General features: G+C 52.7%; 1 pseudogene; it reads right to left on the bottom strand.

Moving 5' to 3' along the window:
- Nucleotides 1–5,828: 5,828 nt before the first annotated feature.
- Nucleotides 5,829–14,437, bottom strand: LOC144273066 (C-type lectin domain family 2 member D-like; annotated as a pseudogene).
- Nucleotides 14,438–17,330: the final 2,893 nt, after the last annotated feature.

Here is a 17,330-nt window from a genome sequence, read left to right as displayed (position 1 = left end):
GGGCTTGTGTTACTTGGACCCTCTGGAAACCAGGTCTGAAATGGGGAAGAAGGACCCCAGGCCAGTAAGAGTAGGAGTGGGCAGAGCAGGCCTGTAACAGGGTGCTTTCCCCTGGTCTGCAGCCTGGGGCCTAGCCAAGCTGATTACAGAATGAGCCTGGAGCTAGGCCAAATGGATTAGAGAGTGCGCTCCAACTGTTTCCCTCCTCTCCAAGGGTATCTGGGAGGTATCTGGGCCTGTGGATCCCTGGTGTGATTCCGGTGCAATGAACTGTAGTCTGTTGGGGTTCTTGGGGCAGTTGGCCTTTACGTGCCCCAGATCGTTACATTTAAAACATCGTCCAGCTGACGGGTCACTGGGGTGAGGCGGGTTGCTGGAGAATGGGGTGGTGGGACGATAGGGTGTCTGGAGGGTTCTTTGGGAGGTAGGTGGGGCCTTGGGCGGCCCCCGGTAATAGCGTGTGTTCTGGCATTGTCCCTTCTGGTCTCCGCTCCAACTGCGACCAGTTTTCTTCTTCTCTGCCACCTCCACCCATCTGGCTCCAATCTCTCCTGCCTCGATTACAGTTTGGGGCACTTTGGAGGCTCTTGTGGCTGCAAAACAATCAGCTGGTGGCTGCATTTGAGAAATACTGTTTCACAATGTGGTAGGCATGTCGGGTAAACGACACATCTAGTTTCCACCTTAGGGTTCTGAACCTCCGACGAGACTGCTCGGGTGTTATCCCCACTTGCTCCTGATATCCAGGCATCCCAATGTTTCACAAGGTGGTAGGCATGTCAGGTAAAAGATACGTCTGGTTTCCACCTTAGGGCTTTGAACCTCCGATGAGAATGCTCGGGTGTTATCCCCTTTCTGACTCTCGCCTTGGATTTAAACAGTTCATACTTCTTCATGTGTTCTTTAGGCATTTCAGCCACCACCACAGCTAAGGGTCCACTGAGCTGCGGCCTCAGCTCTACCATGTATTGTTCGGTAGAGATGCTGTACCCAAAGCAGGCCCTTTCTAAGTTTTCTAAGAAGGCCTCCGTATCATCGACTGCCTTGTAGGTGGGGAACTTTCTAGTATGGGAAGTGGTACCTGGAGAATGATACGGAGGCCTTCTTAGAAAATTTTGAAAGGGCATGCCTTGGGTACAGCATCTCTATCGACCAATACATGGTAGAGCTGAGGCCGCAGCTCAGTGGACCCTTAGCTCAAGTGGTGGTTGAAATGCCTAAAGAACACATGAAGAAGTATGAACTGTTTAAATCCAAGGCGAGAGTCAGAATGGGGATAACACCCGAGTATTCTCATCGGAGGTTCAAAGCCCTAAGGTGGAAACCAGACGTATCTTTTACCCGACATGCCTACCACCTTGTGAAACATTGGGATGCCTGGATATCAGGAGCAAGTGTTGAATCTCCAGTAAATTTGCCCTTCCTAATGCAAATGGAACAATTCTTAGAGGGTGTTCCTGAGGAAATAGAAAGCTACATCCTAGATGGGAAGCCCAAAACTATAATCGAGGCAGGAGAGATTGGAGCCAGATGGGTGGAGGTGGCAGAAAAGAAGAAAACAGGTCGCAGTTGGAGCGGAGACCAAAAGGGAAAACTCTAGACCACCATATGAAAATTCGCAAAAAGAAAAGGAGTATTTGTGGCACCTTAGAAGACTAACCAATTTATTTGAGCATGAGCTTTCATGAGCTACAGCTCACTTCATCGGATGCATACTGTGGAAACTGCAGAAGACATTATATACACAGAGAGCATGAAACAATACCTCCTCCCACCCCACTGTCCTGCTGGTAATAGCTTATCTAAAGTGATCATCAAGTTGGGCCATTTCCAGCACAAATCCAGGTTTTCTCACCCTCCGCCCCCACACACACAAACTCACTCTCCTGCTGGTAATAGCCCATCCAAAGTGACCACTCTCTTTAAAATGTGTATGATAATCAAGGTGGGCCATTTCCAGCACAAATCCAGGTTTTCTCACCCCACCCCCCCCCTCCAAAAACCACACACACAAAGAAAGTTATTCCTCCTCAGGTCTCCTGATATAGTTCTCCTGCAATCATGCACCAAAAAAACAATTGTATTATCTCTTCAGGATTTGGTAAAGCTCGCTTTGTGAAAATGACTAAAAATGAGGAAATCATTCTTTACAAGTACTAGTGATAAAGACTCCAGCAATCATCTTCCACCTGTCCAAGTCAGATTCAGGACTCACTGAATTTGTCAGGCCACTCTGTTTATTAGCAAAACGCTTTGCCAAGGCACCCAGATAGATGTGAGCCTCCTGCAAAAGCTCAAGCAAACTTATTTATATAGAGAAACCAAAGCCACTTTAACATAGGAGACAAAAGGAAGCGGAAACTGACAAATATACAAACATATCATATTTGCATACTAACGTTTACCAATCTCCTAGGTCAGTAGGAGCTCTAAGTTAATGGCTGCCTCTGTTGCTTAGCCAAAGGCCTTAGCCTAGGAATAGGGCCTCAGAGTGTCACAGTAAGAGAAGGCCCTTACACCGGCAGAGAGTTATTTTGATTCTCCTTTGTAACTCTATAACAAGGTAAGTGATAAGAATACACCTAAATTCTTAGAGTTTAGGCATTTACAGACAGGCCTGAATATCTATATCCTAACACTCCAACCCTTTTGGGTTTTGGTGGATGGTTCCATGAGAAGTAGGTCAGGATACCTGATTACGAATGACTTTCTCATCTGGAGTAATTTTCACGAACTGCTCTGTACCATATGAGGAGAAGTGAATCCTCTTTGCTTTCAGGAAGATTCCTTCTCAGACTTATCTGTCGCACACATCAAAGATGAATTTCTCATTTTGAGTCTATTTCAGGACCTGATTTTTTCCAAGTCAACAGGAGCGATTTGAGATGTACCAAGGAGGATCATTATGTGAGGAAAGAATGACTGGCACTAAGCCGTTAAGAATTTCTCATGTTTCGGAATTTTCGAGACTCGACCTCTAACAAATCACCAGAAGCAAATCTGAAAGGATTTTGGAGGATCATTCCAGATGTAGTTAATGACTAGCGGTGATCAGTAATAACTGTCTCAATGTTAGTAATTTTCATGAACCGATCTCTACCAAAGCATCAGAAGAGAATCCGAATGGCGCTTCGAGGAAGAGTGCATGAGACATCAACGGATACATCTCATTCGTAAGGAATGTCTCATTTTCAGCAATTTACACTACCCATCTGTACCAAGTGACCAGCAGAGTATCTAAAAGGTCTTTGGAGGATGATTCCATGAGGTATTAATTATAAGCAATGATCAGTAATAAATGTTTGCTTTTTTAGTAATTTTCATGAACCAATCTCTACAAACTCAGGAGGAGAGAATCTGGATTGCTGGAGTCCTTACCACTTGGTGCTTGGAAAGAATGATTTTCGTACTTTGAGTAGTTTGCACAAACCGATCTCTTCCAACGCACCAAGAGAGAATGCAATTGTTTTTCCGGTGGATGATTCCATGGGAAATTCATCAGAAGACAGATGAGGAATGAATTGTCTCATTCCTAGTCATTTTAATGAATCGATTTTATTCCAAATCACCAGGAGCTAATTATGAATATAGGACGGAGGATGAGTCCAAGTGTAATTAACTGCTAACATTGATCAGAAAGAACTGCCTCCTTTTTAGTCATTTCTACCAAATCATCAACTGATATCTACCTAATCACAAGGAGCCAATCTGAAAGGCTTTTGGAGGAGGATTCCATTTGTCATTGATTATTAGCATTGATCAGTTATCACGTTCTCTTTTTTAGCAATTTTCACGATAAATCTCTGCCAAATGCCGAAGAGAGAATAGACTTGCTTTTTGGAGCATGGTTCCATGAGCAAGACATCAGGATAGCTGATTACGAATGACGTTCTCATTTTGAGTAATTTTCGCAAACTGCTCTGGACCGTCTGACGAGAAGTGACTCCTCGGGGCTTTCAGGAAGATTCCCTCTCAAATTTATCTGTCGCACAGCTCAAAGATGAATTTCTCATTTTGAGTATATTTCAGGACCTGATTTCTTCCAAGTCAACAGGAGCGATTTGAGATGTCCCGAGGAGGATCATTATGTGAGGAAAGAATGACTGGCACTAAGCCGTTAAGAATTTCTCATGTTTCGGAATTTTCGAGACTCGACCTCTAACAAATCACCAGAAGCAAATCTGAAAGGATTTTGGAGGATCATTCCAGATGTAGTTAATGACTAGTGGTGATCAGTAATAACTGTCTCAATGTAAGTCATTTTCATGAACCGATCTCTACCAAAGCATCAGAAGAGAATCCGAATGGCGCTTCGAGGAAGAGTGCATGAGACATCAACGGATACATCTCATTCGTAAGGAATGTCTCATTTTCAGCAATTTACACTACCCATCTGTACCAAGTGACCAGCAGAGTATCTAAAAGGTCTTTGGAGGATGATTCCATGAGGTACTAATTATAAGCAATGATCAGTAATAAATGTTTGCTTTTTTAGTAATTTTCATGAACCAATCTCTGCAAACTCAGGAGGAGAGAATCTGGATTGCTGGAGTCTTTACCACTAGGTGCTTGGAAAGAATGATTTTCTACCTTGAGTCATTTGCACGAACCGATCTGTTCCAACGCACCAAGGGAGAATGCCTTTGCTTTTCTGCTGGATGATTCCGTGGGAAATTTATCAGAAGACGGATGAGGAATGAATTGTCTCATTCCTAGTCATTTTAATGAATCGATTTTATTCCAAATCACCAGGAGCTAATTATGAATATAGGACGGAGGATGATTCCATGTGTAATTAATTGCTAACATTGATCAGAAAGAACTGCCTCCTTTTTAGTCATTTCTACCAAATCATCAACTGATATCTACCTAATCACAAGGAGCCAATCTGAAAGGCTTTTGGAGGAGGATTCCATTTGTCATTGATTATTAGCATGGATCAGTTATCACTTTCTCTTTTTTAGCAATTTTCACGATAAATCTCTGCCAAATGCCGAAGAGAGAATAGACTTGCTTTTTGGAGCATGGTTCCATGAGCAAGACATCAGGATAGCTGATTACGAATGACGTTCTCATTTTGAGTAATTTTCGCAAACTGCTCTGGACCGTCTGACGAGAAGTGACTCCTCGGGGCTTTCAGGAAGATTCCCTCTCAAATTTATCTGTCGCTCTGTTTGTCAGAGGGTGAAGATGGATGGCAGGAGAGAGATCACTTGATCATTGCTTGTTAGGTTCACTCCCTCTGGGGCACCTGGTATTGGCCGCTGTTGGCAGACAGGATACTGGGCTGGATGGACCTTTGCTCTGACCCAGTCTTATGTTCTTAGCCAAAGAATACACTTTGCGACTTCAAAGAAAACCACACCGATGTAGCTCAGCTCTGCTGGCATGGTACTATTTAAAAGGGATCGCGCATTAGGATTTATGGCATTTAGAAGGCACCTTTAATACTTAACATCTCAGCAATTCTTGGGGCACTTTGGAGGCTCTTGTGGCTGCAAAACAATCAGCTGGTGGCTGCATTTGAGAAATACTGTTCTGGAGTCTAAACGAACAAGGCCTTCCCTTCTCTCATTTCCCCAGCGTATGGCTGAGACTCCTTCTCATGAGATCACTCCCTCTCAGCTGCAGAGAAAAGCTTGACAATGTGACCCTGAGTTTAAAGGTTCAAGAGCAGAAGGCACATATGAAGAATCCACAGTTTAAACGAGACACACTTAATGCTTGAGGGCCCCGCTGCCTGATTTTGAGATCCTGGCCAGGCTGACGAATGGGGACTTGGCTCGTTCAAGTAGGTGTGAGTTGGATCAGTGTCACTTCTAGGAATCTCATTTCGAGCCCCCTTCCAGTGCAGTCTCTTTTCCCATCACATACACCTCAGGTTTGCTACAGATCCACCGTCTTCACGGTGAGCTGCTGACCCCTTTCTCGTTGTTAAGATATGCGCAGTCACCTCCTCCTCTTATCTGAAACCTGCAACACAGAAGCCAGGGAGCTGCAGTCAGGCAGAGGCCAGGCATTTCACACCAGTCCCAGCCAGGGGAGCCGTTCTCCACAGTGCAGGCCTGAGTGCGGAGCAGCTACTCTCCCAGCCCCTCAGGAGCAGAGCTCAGGACAGCGGGGGCTTTGCAGAACCGCTGACTGTTCCTGACCCTCTAGGCTGAGCAGCCCACAGGGGTGCTGGAGAATGGAAAGTCCCCAGCAGGACGGAGAGAATTTCTTAGACTGATTGTCAAAAGGGACCGGTCCTCTAACAAGAGGGGCAGACCATCACCAAAACCAGATGACCAAGCAGGAAAAGCGGGGGGCAGGAGGGATCTCACTTCCTTGAAACACACGGAGCAGAACCAAGATGACACTGAAAGAGGAAATTGCATTCAGGGGTTTCCTTTTCAATTGATCTATAACTCTTGAGCTTTCCATTGGGGATGGGGGAAAAGAGAGTGTTGAAGAAGTTCCTTTGTGAAAGCATGTGTGCCTTGTTTGTAATCCTCCCGTGACCCTCCCAGAGTTCATCTGGAGTGGAGGGTGGAGCTCTAGGGACAACATGCCTCTCGGGAGGTTTGGGAGGGTTCAGACCTGGTTTTGGGTCCTACAGCAGATGATCTGCAGTGTCCCACCTCCTAAGGAGGGAACCAGACAGGGAGTCTGTACCCCAGGAGAGGGCCATAGAGGCCCAAACTCGGGACAGGGTCTGGAGGCTATTCAGACCCAGTGAGGCTGGAAGCAGGTGGGATCCAAAGGTTGGGTCCAATACAGCAGAATGGGGACTGTCCATTGGGGAGCCCTGACCCAGCGCCATAACAGCCTGAGTTTTCAAAGTACTGAAGTAACCCAGACCAGGGAAGTGGGGGGTCTCCATCCCCCTCTAATGGCTGGCCTGCATAAGAGCTTTATCAATGGGGGGGATTTCAGTTAAAGAAGTGGATTCTTTCGCTCCTATGGCAGAGGCTCATGCTTCTAGTGCTGAATTCCGGGGTTCAAACCCTGCTCTGGGCTCAAGGTTTTGTGATCACACTTGGAGCCCACTGAAACCCATCGCGGGGTGTTGGCTGGGCAGCCATCCCTACTGTACCCCGTTCCAGTGGGAGCCCCAGGCATCCAGCACCTGTGAACCACAGGCTCCTTTAACATCGGTGCCTTGCTGCGGATTCAGAGGCCTCACCAGCCAAGTCACTCAAACCTGCCGGCTGAAATCCCCAGCGGGACCTGCACCTGCCATGCACTGCTCGACATGCTGCCCTCTCTAGCAGCCACTGTTAACCTGAGCTCCCTGCTGCCTCCTTTCCGCAGGGGAGGTCAGACACCCCAGGGACCTTGCTGAAGAGGGCTGGGGGAGAACAGCGAGTGTCCCACCTGAAATCCCAGCAGGCTGCGAGGGCACCTCTGGCTATGGCGGGCTCTGTCTCTGGCCCAGCTCCGTGCTGCGGGGAGGAGCCGAGAGTTCAGGGACACGCCGGCTCCCATCGGTCTCCGATACACGCAGGACGCGAACGGACCAGGGTCGTGTCTGGTTGTTTCACTAGCACTGAATGGTGGATCTACCTGAGCTCAAACAGCTCAGACACCAGAATCCCCAAGCCCAGGGAATTAGTACAAAGGGGTGAGAGAGACTCACAGGTGGTTGAATTCGCTGTCGTTGGTCCATTTCCAGGGCTGACCCTGCTCCCTCTGGAGGCCAATCCAGCGGTCACGAAAATCCTTATGGTGCAGCAGAAACGCCTTAAAGAAAGCTGAGGGACAGCAGGTATCAGCCCCAGCTCCAGTGCTTCCCCACCCCCACCCCCTAGGGCTCTGTGCTGCAGAGAATCCCAGTCGCATATTCATAGAGTATCAGGGTTGGAAGGGACCTCAGGAGATCTTCTAGTCCCACCCCCATCCCCAATTAGATCATCCAACAGATGTTTGCCCCGTATCCCTAAATGGCCCCCTCAAGAATTGAACTCACAACCCTGGGTTTAGCAGGCCAGTGCTCAAACCACTGAGCTATCCCTCCCCCCATATTGAAGGGTGCTCAGTTTATTTTCGGTGGGGGGGGGGTGTTTCCCCTCCCTTTTGCAAAGTACAAGATCACCCAGGCAGTATTAACCCTCCCCCTGCACAGAGCAGCCCCACCCCGGTGCTCCCAGTCACCCGCACCCCAAGTCCCCCTGGGCTGGGGGCAGCTGCTGGGTCTGAGCTCTCTGAAGAAACGTCTCTTCTCACAGATCAGCCCCCGCTCACCACAGCAAGGCAGGAGGAGGGAGCGAGTCAAGCTGAAGTGGGAGGGGTCAATGTGAGAGGATCCCCTCCTCCCCCGCCTCCTCAGCTGGCTGCTCCTTTCCCATCCCCACAACAGGAGCACTGGCTGGGTTCTCAGTCCCACTCCAGCAGCCAGCAGGCCAGGAGACGCCTGAGCCAGCCCTGCCCTAGGCAGAAGCTGTCTCCCTATTTGGGGAGAGGGGAGCGGAGAATGGGCAATCCCTATGATCACACACTGACAGTAGGGCCCTGGGCCCAGCCAGGGCTGGGATTCAGATCCTGGAAGTTCATTCACTCTGGCCTCCCAGCACGGGAGGGGTCAGAGCTGCTCCTCACCCCGCAGGGGCAGAGCCCAGGTCCTACTGCAGCAGCCGCCGCTGAGCCAAGGCCAGTGTCTGGCAATTCGAGAGTCTCTCACCATTTCCTGCTCACTGTCGATCCCAGCCAGGGAGGCACCCGGGGCAGAGCAGCGGCTCTGGCTGTCGGTCCAGCTCCCTTCCCTCTCGGAGAAATAGTAGCATTTCCCTCGGTATCCGACCCAGCTGTCTGGGCACAAGGGTCCAGCAGGGGGGCATAGATCAGCTGATGAAAGCTTAGATGCCAGCACTGAGAATTAGACAGTCACACGGAGGGTAAGAGTTGCACCTAGAATTGGGCATTTGACTGGTACAAAAATTGGTCAATTGACCAGTCAAATGTGTCAGATAGTGGTCAGATATTTTAAAATACTAAATTTATCAGAACAGTAACTAAAAAGAGCAAGACGTCATTGTCTCCAGTAGGTTTAGCTTTAGATAGATACGGATCTACCTAATTTTTTTTTAAAAATGTACTTCATTGACAGGTTTCAGAGTAACAGCCGTGTTAGTCTGTATTCGCCAAAAGAAAAGGAGTACTTGTGGCACCTTAGAGACTAACCAATTTATTTGAGCATGAGCTTTCGTGAGCTACACCTCACTTCATCGGATGCATATTCCACGGTATGCATCCAATGAAGTGAGCTGTAGCTCACGAAAGCTCATGCTCAAATAAATTGGTTAGTCTCTAGGGTGCCACAAGTACTCCTGTACTTCATTGAGTTATTTTAACTCAGAAAAAAAAGGCAAAACACTAAAACCAAGTTCTGAAAAACACCAGTGAGGCTCCAAGGCGCAATCCGAAAGGCAGGCTGCCTCCTACCCCCAGGGCTCTCGCTGGAGCATTTGATTGCGGCCAAACAGGCAGTCAGTTGACCGGCTTGCCAAGCCTACTGGGATCCCCAGCTGGGGCTGGTCCAGGGCAATCAGACGCAGGGGGACGGAGACGTTTGTCACTGTAAATTTGCCTGGCAAGAAGGATTCCAGGGACACTCCCAGCCTGCGAGGGACTGACACAGCTCAGAGCATTTCACCCCAGGCACAAGATCAACAGCTGGACCTTCAACCTCGCAACAAACAGCAGGTGAACAACTGAGAAGAACGTGGGAACTTTCACTCAGGGACATGAAAGCCACAAGGGGGTGCCAGAAACCACAGCCACGGGAAGTGACCTGTTGCACTGTGGGCCAGGAATGATGTAACTTTATTCACCTCCTACCTGCAGACTTTTCTTTCCCCAAACACAGCAGCAAGAAAGGCACTTTCTGGAAACCCTCACGGCAGTGTAACCCTTTCAGAGCCATGAAAGAGCAGCAGGGGGCTCACCCATAAGTGACACCAAAGAGGATTTGAAAGGCCTGTCTAGTTGAGAGGAGTCGGACTCAAACCCCTCCAGACATTTTTGAGCACATCACTTTTCTTTGCACCACAGTAACTCGGTAGCTGGTTTTCAAGCCTTCCCATGTGGCTGGTGCTCAGCGAGGAACAGACACTCTGAGTCGGGAAGAGTTAGGAAACGTGGCAGCGGTGATCAGAAAATGAGCATGTGTTCACCTCACGCACAAGGCATGTCTGACCCTGTAGATTTAACTGTCCAGTGCACGGTAGCCCACACCCCTGCCCTACTGAACTGAGCAGAGAAGTCAGTGACTAACAGTTGATGGCACAGGCTGTCTCCACCATCCATCTCCAGGTCAGATGCCACATGTTCTGCAGAGCTCCCTGCACCTGCAGGTGTGTAACCAACCCTAAGCTCACAGATTCCCACCTTACACAGTGAGAGCCAATGCTGCCCATTGCAACAGCCTGCCATTACAGCAGGGAGCTGGGATTCAGGGCCCATCTGTATCAGAGCAATCTGCACCGGTATAATCACAGTGACGCAGTGACATCAGGGCAAACACCTCCTGGAGATGCGCTGGAGCAGTGCGGCTCGCTCTGGTAACTTCCTGCAGCGAACTGCACCAAGGCAAGCTGCTTTGTGCACCAGTGCGGTGCGTCTCCTTTAGCGGTTTGCACCAATTCAACTGCACGGATCTCATGACATCGGCACAGAGGATTCCTAATGCAGACAGACCTGGATTCAATCCCCGCTGCTAAACCCTCCTGGGGCCCAGTGAGCAGATCCCAGGGCAATAGAGAAATCCCACCCCCGACAGTCTCCAGCACGCCCTGCCCCAGACGACGGGGGGATACAGCAGGGTTCATGTTCACGGCAAACAGACGCCCTCTGCATGAGCACACGCTGTCTGGGCAGCCGGGGGGTGTGAATGGTGCTACGGGAGCCTTCATGGCCACGTTCAGCGATTGGGGGGTTTCCAGACTGCGCTGGTGGAGGGGTCTAGACTGAGCTCTATGGCTCCTTTCAATAACACGGCAGCACCTGCCGCCCGGCCACAGGCGTGACCTGAAGATCCAGGAAGGCCAGGCTGGTAACCTCAGAGCAACACAGGGAAGGCAAAGGGCTCAGGGTTGCACTGCACCCTGTCCCACTGGACACCCTGGTCAGGGACTGCTTCACGGCATGTGGCAAAGGTGACTTGGACCCAAAGTGCTCAGAGATGGGCTGGGGGGGCTAATTTCAGTCAGATCGTCCCGACACAGAGAGTGCCCAGGTGCAGGGGTCTGGGAGGGAGCAGGAGGAGGGTCGTGGAAGAACATCCCCCAGGAATCCTCTGTCCCAGGGGCAGAAGCCAGACAGGCCGGGAGGAGAGAGGGACTGTGGTAGGTCACGGGGAATGGGATGCATGGAGATTGTAGATGGAGGGGAAGGGAGCAGGGAGGAAGCTGGGAACTCACCTGCCAGAGCAATGATGGCAGCGATCAAAGCAGACGATACAACAATTAGTGGGGGAAGCAAAAGTGGATGGGAATCTGGGAGGCAGTGACCATGAGTTGGTTGAGTTCAGGATCCTGACACAGGGAAGAAAGGTAAGCAGCAGGATACGGACCCTGGACTTCAGGAAAGCAGACTTCGACTCCCTCAGGGAACGGATGGCCAGGATCCCCTGGGGGACTAACTTGAAGGGGAAAGGAGTCCAGGAGAGCTGGCTGTATTTCAAGGAATCCCTGTTGAGGTTACAGGGACAAACCATCCCGATGAGTCGAAAGAATAGTAAATATGGCAGGCGACCAGCTTGGCTTAATGGTGAAATCCTAGCGGATCTTAAACATAAAAAAGAAGCTTACAAGAAGTGGAAGGTTGGACATATGACCAGGGAAGAGTATAAAAATATTGCTCGGGCATGTAGGAATGAAATCAGGAGGGCCAAATCGCACCTGGAGCTGCAGCTAGCGAGAGATGTCAAGAGTAACAAGAAGGGTTTTTTCAGGTATGTTGGCAACAAAAAGAAAGCCAAGGAAAGTGTGGGCGCCTTACTGAATGAGGGAGGCAACCTAGTGACAGAGGATGTGGAAAAAGCTAATGTACTCAATGCTTTTTTTGCCTCTGTTTTCACTAACAAGGTCAGCTCCCAGACTGCTGCGCTGGGCATCACAAAATGGGGAAGAGATGGCCAGCCCTCTGTGGAGATAGAGGTGGTTAGGGACTATTTAGAAAAGCTGGACGTGCACAAGTCCATGGGACCGGACGAGTTGCATCCGAGAGTGCTGAAGGAATTGGCGGCTGTGATTGCAGAGCCATTGGCCATTATCTTTGAAAACTCGTGGCGAACCGGGGAAGTCCCGGATGAGTGGAAAAAGGCTAATGTAGTGCCAATCTTTAAAAAAGGGAAGAAGGAGGATCCTGGGAACTACAGGCCAGTCAGCCTCACCTCAGTCCCTGGAAAAATCATGGAGCAGGTCCTCAAAGAATCAATCCTGATGCACTTGCATGAGAGGAAAGTGATCAGGAACAGCCAGCATGGATTCACCAAGGGAAGGTCATGCCTGACTAATCTAATCGCCTTTTATCATGAGATTACTGGTTCTGTGGATGAAGGGAAAGCAGTGGATGTATTGTTTCTTGACTTTAGCAAAGCTTTTGACACGGTCTCCCACAGTATTCTTGTCAGCAAGTTAAGGAAGTATGGGCTGGATGAATGCACTATAAGGTGGGTAGAAAGCTGCCTAGATTGTCGGGCTCAACGGGTAGTGATCAATGGCTCCATGTCTAGTTGGCAGCCGGTATCAAGTGGAGTGCCCCAAGGGTCGGTCCTGGGGCCGGTTTTGTTCAATATCTTCATAAATGATCTGGAGGATGGTGTGGATTGCACTCTCAGCAAATTTGCGGATGATACTAAACTGGGAGGAGTGGTAGATACGCTGGAGGGGAGGGATAGGATACAGAAGGACCTAGACAAATTGGAGGATTGGGCCAAAAGAAATCTGATGAGGTTCAATAAGGATAAGTGCAGGGTCCTGCACTTAGGATGGAAGAATCCAATGCACCGCTATAGACTAGGGACCAAATGGCTAGGCAGCAGTTCTGCGGAAAAGGTCCTAGGGGTGACAGTGGACGAGAAGCTGGATATGAGTCAGCAGTGTGCCCTTGTTGCCAAGAAGGCCAATGGCATTTTGGGATGTATACGTAGGGGCATAGCGAGCAGATCGAGGGACGTGATCGTCCCCCTCTATTCGACATTGGTGAGGCCTCATCTGGAGTACTGTGTCCAGTTTTGGGCCCCATACTACAAGAAGGATGTGGATAAATTGGAGAGAGTCCAGCGAAGGGCAACAAAAATGATTAGGGGTCTAGAACACATGACTTATGAGAAGAGGCTGAGGGAGCTGGGATTGTTTAGCCTGCAGAAGAGAAGAATGAGGGGGGATTTGATAGCTGCTTTCAACTACCTGAAAGGGGGTTCCAAAGAGGATGGCTCTAGACTATTCTCAGTGGTAGAAGATGACAGGACAAGGAGTAATGGTCTCAAGTTGCAGTGGGGGAGGTTTAGATTGGATATTAGGAAAAACTTTTTCACTAAGAGGGTGGTGAAACACTGGAATGCGTTACCTAGGGAGGTGGTAGAATCTCCTTCCTTAGAGATTTTTAAGGTCAGGCTTGACAAAGCCCTGGCTGGGATGATTTAACTGGGAATTGGTCCTGCTTCGAGCAGGGGGTTGGACTAGATGACCTTCAGGGGTCCCTTCCAACCCTGATATTCTATGATTCTATGATTCTATGATCAGTGCAACCACAACTCCACAGGTTGGACTTTTCTGGCAGTTCCAAGGAGGGTCTGAAACAGAAATACCCGTCAGGCAGGGCTGGGAGGACACGTCTCACTGACAGCACCGGGGCTGGAGCTGCCCTGGAACATGCACCGTTCTGTCGATTGCTCCTTCCCTCAGACGCTCTGGGAGAGGAGCCCGGAGGGTCAGGCAGACCCCCCCACCAAGGGCAGATGGAGGGTCCATGGCTCCCCAGAGCTGCCCTGGGGCTGTTACCAAGATCCGGTTCTGGCTGGGTAGCAGGGCCTCAGAGCAGCAGCCGGGCCATGGTAAGAGCCGCAGCTGTGGGGAACTACAGACCCTCCCCCTGCTCTGGGCAGGGAGACTTGGGGAGGGATACGGACCAGGGGCTGCTCTTGGCCCCCCACCCCAGGCAAGTGGAGGGTCATCCATGGCTCCCTGCAACTGCCTGGACTCCAGCTGCCAGCCAGAGGCGGGGTGGGGGGGACCTCAGGGGGAAGAGAAGGGGGAGGGGCAGGGCCAGTGACAAAAAGTGGGAGGGCCATGCCCCCTTGCAGCACCCGGGGCAGTCTCAGTGTCTCTCTCCAGCCTGCTCCCAGGCAGAGATTCCCCATTACCTGGGTTCCCTCCAGTCTCCCGGTGTCCATTGCCATTAACCACAACTCCTGCAGCGGCTCTTCGCTCTCAGCAGCCCCAGCTGCTGGCCCCATTGTCCCTCTCAGCGACACTCAGGCCACAGATGCTGCTGCAGGTGCTGGGCTGGGGTCGGCTCCTCTCGGTCTGAGTGAGTCCGATTTGGCAGCAGCAAAGCCGAGGCAGAGGTCCTGGCCCTGGCTCCCCGTCCCTGCTCCAGGCTCTCCAGCCGATCTGAAACCGAGACGGACCAAGCAGGACAGGTCAGGGGTGGGGGAGGCGATTTGTGGTTTCTCGTTCCCTGCCCAGCAGCCCAACCCCGTGCCAGAGGCGGTGCCATGATGATTAAAACCCCTTCACTCCCATGGGCCCTTCCGCCCCCCAGGGCCTCAGAGACCTGATCTGCTACAGGCCCCGCTCACCCGTGACTGGCACTCAGCTGGGGGGTGGGGGAGAAGACCCTCCTCACACACACAATCCTCCTGGAAGTAAGTGTGAGTCAGATATCAGAAGGGGTGGGGATGGGGCTCAAAACAGCCCTGTCCCTGGCCCAGCCCCCTCCTTGAAGGACAGGACTTGAACCAGTGCCCTGCACTCCTCTGCCCAGCCCCTCCTTTCCCTTCCGGGGGGGGGCTCTCCCGACCCCTCCCCGCCCTTCGGCCCGGGGCCCGCCCCCCAAATCGCCCCCCTTTGGCACAGAATCCCCGCCCTTCGGCCAAGGACCAGCCACAGCTCTGCCCTCCCCATGCGGTCCCCAGGCACCGCCCGAGCCCCGCCCCCCATTCGGAGCCCCGCCTCGATTTGGTCCTTAGCCCCCACCCGAGCTCGGCCCCCATTCGGAGCCCCGCCCCCCATACGGTCCCCAGCCCCGAGCCCGAGCCCCACCACCCATTCGGGCCCCAGCCCCTCCCCCTCCAGTCCCCGGCCCCTCCCCCTCTGGTCCCCAGCCCTGAGCCCCGCTCCCCATTCGGGCTCTGGCCCCGAGCCCTCCCCATTTGGTCCCTTCCCCCTCTGGGCCTCCGGCCCCGCCCCATTCGGTCCCCAGCCCCTCCCCCTCCGGGTCCCCGGCCCGCCCCCTCCCCATTCGGGCCCGCGGTCCCCCCTCGCCCCAGCCCGGCTGTGGCTGGAACCAGCCCGCAAACCCCGCCGCGCGGTGAGCGAGCCACCACCGAGCAGCCAGCAGCACCCACCGGCCCAGGGACCGGGAGCGTCTCACTCCGCGGGAAGAGCGCCCGGCGCCGAAGCCGGGGGAAGGAGCTGAGGTCCCACCAGCCAGGCTCGACCCCGTTACCCGCTAAGTTTGCAGCCAATCAGAGCCGACCTAAGAGAACAGCTGAGACTTCGGTTCCCAAGTTTCATCACAACAAGGGCTAGTCCCCGCCCTCAGTCCCGCCTCCATTTAACCCGGCTCCCCCTTCTCTATTGCATCCGATACAAACTGCTTGTCTTCGCTTTCAAGGCCCTTCCTGTACTCTCCTCTCCCAACCGGACATCTCTCATTCACCATCCCAAGGTGTTGACTCCCACCTCCAAAACTGTATCTATGCAAACTGAGGCACCTATCCTCCTTTTAGGTATTTTATTCATCCCTTGACTGGTGACACATGTGAACCTCTCCCCTGCACCCTTCGGCCCGGGGCCCGCCCCCCGAATCACCCCCCTTTTGCCCAGAATCCCCGCCCTTCGGCCACAAACCGGGCCCCGCCGTCGCGCTGCCCTCCCCCCCGCCTGAGCCCTGCCCCGCATTCGGGCCCCAGCCCCGAGCCCCAGCCCTCCGGTCCCGAGCCCTTCCCCTGCCCATTCGGTCCCCAGCCCCTCCCCCTCCGGGCTCCCGCCCGAGCCTCCCCCGCCCCCGCATTCGGGCCCGCAGTCTCCCCTCGCCCCAGCCCGGCTGTGGCTGGAACCGGCCTGCAAATCCCACCGTGCAGCGAGCGAGCCACCGCCGAGCAGCCAGCAGCACCCACCCACCAGCGGCCGGGGCAGGGACCCCTGGGACCCGGAGCGTCTCACCCGCGGGAACAGCGCCCGGCGCCGCAGCCGGGGGAAAGAGCTGAGGTCCCACCAGCTAGGCGGGCTCGCAGCCGGATCGCGCCGGGTGAGTTCGCAGCCACAGAGCGGCCGAAGAGCAACCGGCTTCCCTGTGACCCCGCACCAGCTTCGTTTCCACGTGGGTCTGAACAGCGGAAACGTCAGTGCCTGGGTGTCACAATAGCGGCTGATCCCCGCCCTCAGCCCCGGCTCCATTTAACCCCTGGACTCCCGGCCACTCTGCTCCCCACAAACCTTCCCTCTCTCTCCCGGGCTGGCCTGGTGCCCGAGCGGCGTCCCGCCCGGCCCCGGGCAAAGCTCCGATCAGGGCTCAGTCCTAGCCCTTCCTGCCCTGCCCGCCCTCCTCCTGAAACCTTGTCCTCCCTCTGCCCTCCCCTGCTCCCCCGACCCTCTGATCGCTGCTTCCCCCTCCTGCCAGCTCCCCGGGGCCCTTCCACAGGCTCTGTCCTTGGTCCCCTGGGGCTGACCAAATAGTATATAAACACATAGGGCGGGGAGGGTCCTTAATGGTTTGTTTCGGTGTAACAGTGTGTGACAAGGAGGGGGGAGGTCTTGAAAAAAAAAAAAAAACACCAGTATATGTGACATGGTTTATGGCCAGCCTCCCTCTCCTGTTCTCTTCTCCCTCTGCCCCTCCTCTCTGAGTTGTCTCCTCTGTAAACACAAATTCAACTCCCCTCCATGCTGACAACTCACCCATTTGCCTCTCTGCACCAGCCCCATCTCCTGCTGGCCAAACGAACACCTCAGCCTGTCTCTGGGACATCTCCTTGTGCCTACCTAGCTGTCAGCTCAAGCCCAACATGGCTAAAGCAGAGCTCTCTATCTCTCCCCTCCTGTCCAAGCCCTCTCTATTGCCTCCTTTCTCCATCGCTGTGGACAACGCCAGCATCCTGCCTGTCACTCAGGCCCATAACCTGT

Source organism: Eretmochelys imbricata, chromosome 12 (genome assembly GCF_965152235.1).
Source record: "Eretmochelys imbricata isolate rEreImb1 chromosome 12, rEreImb1.hap1, whole genome shotgun sequence".
In the NCBI taxonomy this organism is placed as follows: domain Eukaryota; kingdom Metazoa; phylum Chordata; order Testudines; family Cheloniidae; genus Eretmochelys; species Eretmochelys imbricata.
This window is presented reverse-complemented; position numbering and strand designations above follow the sequence as displayed.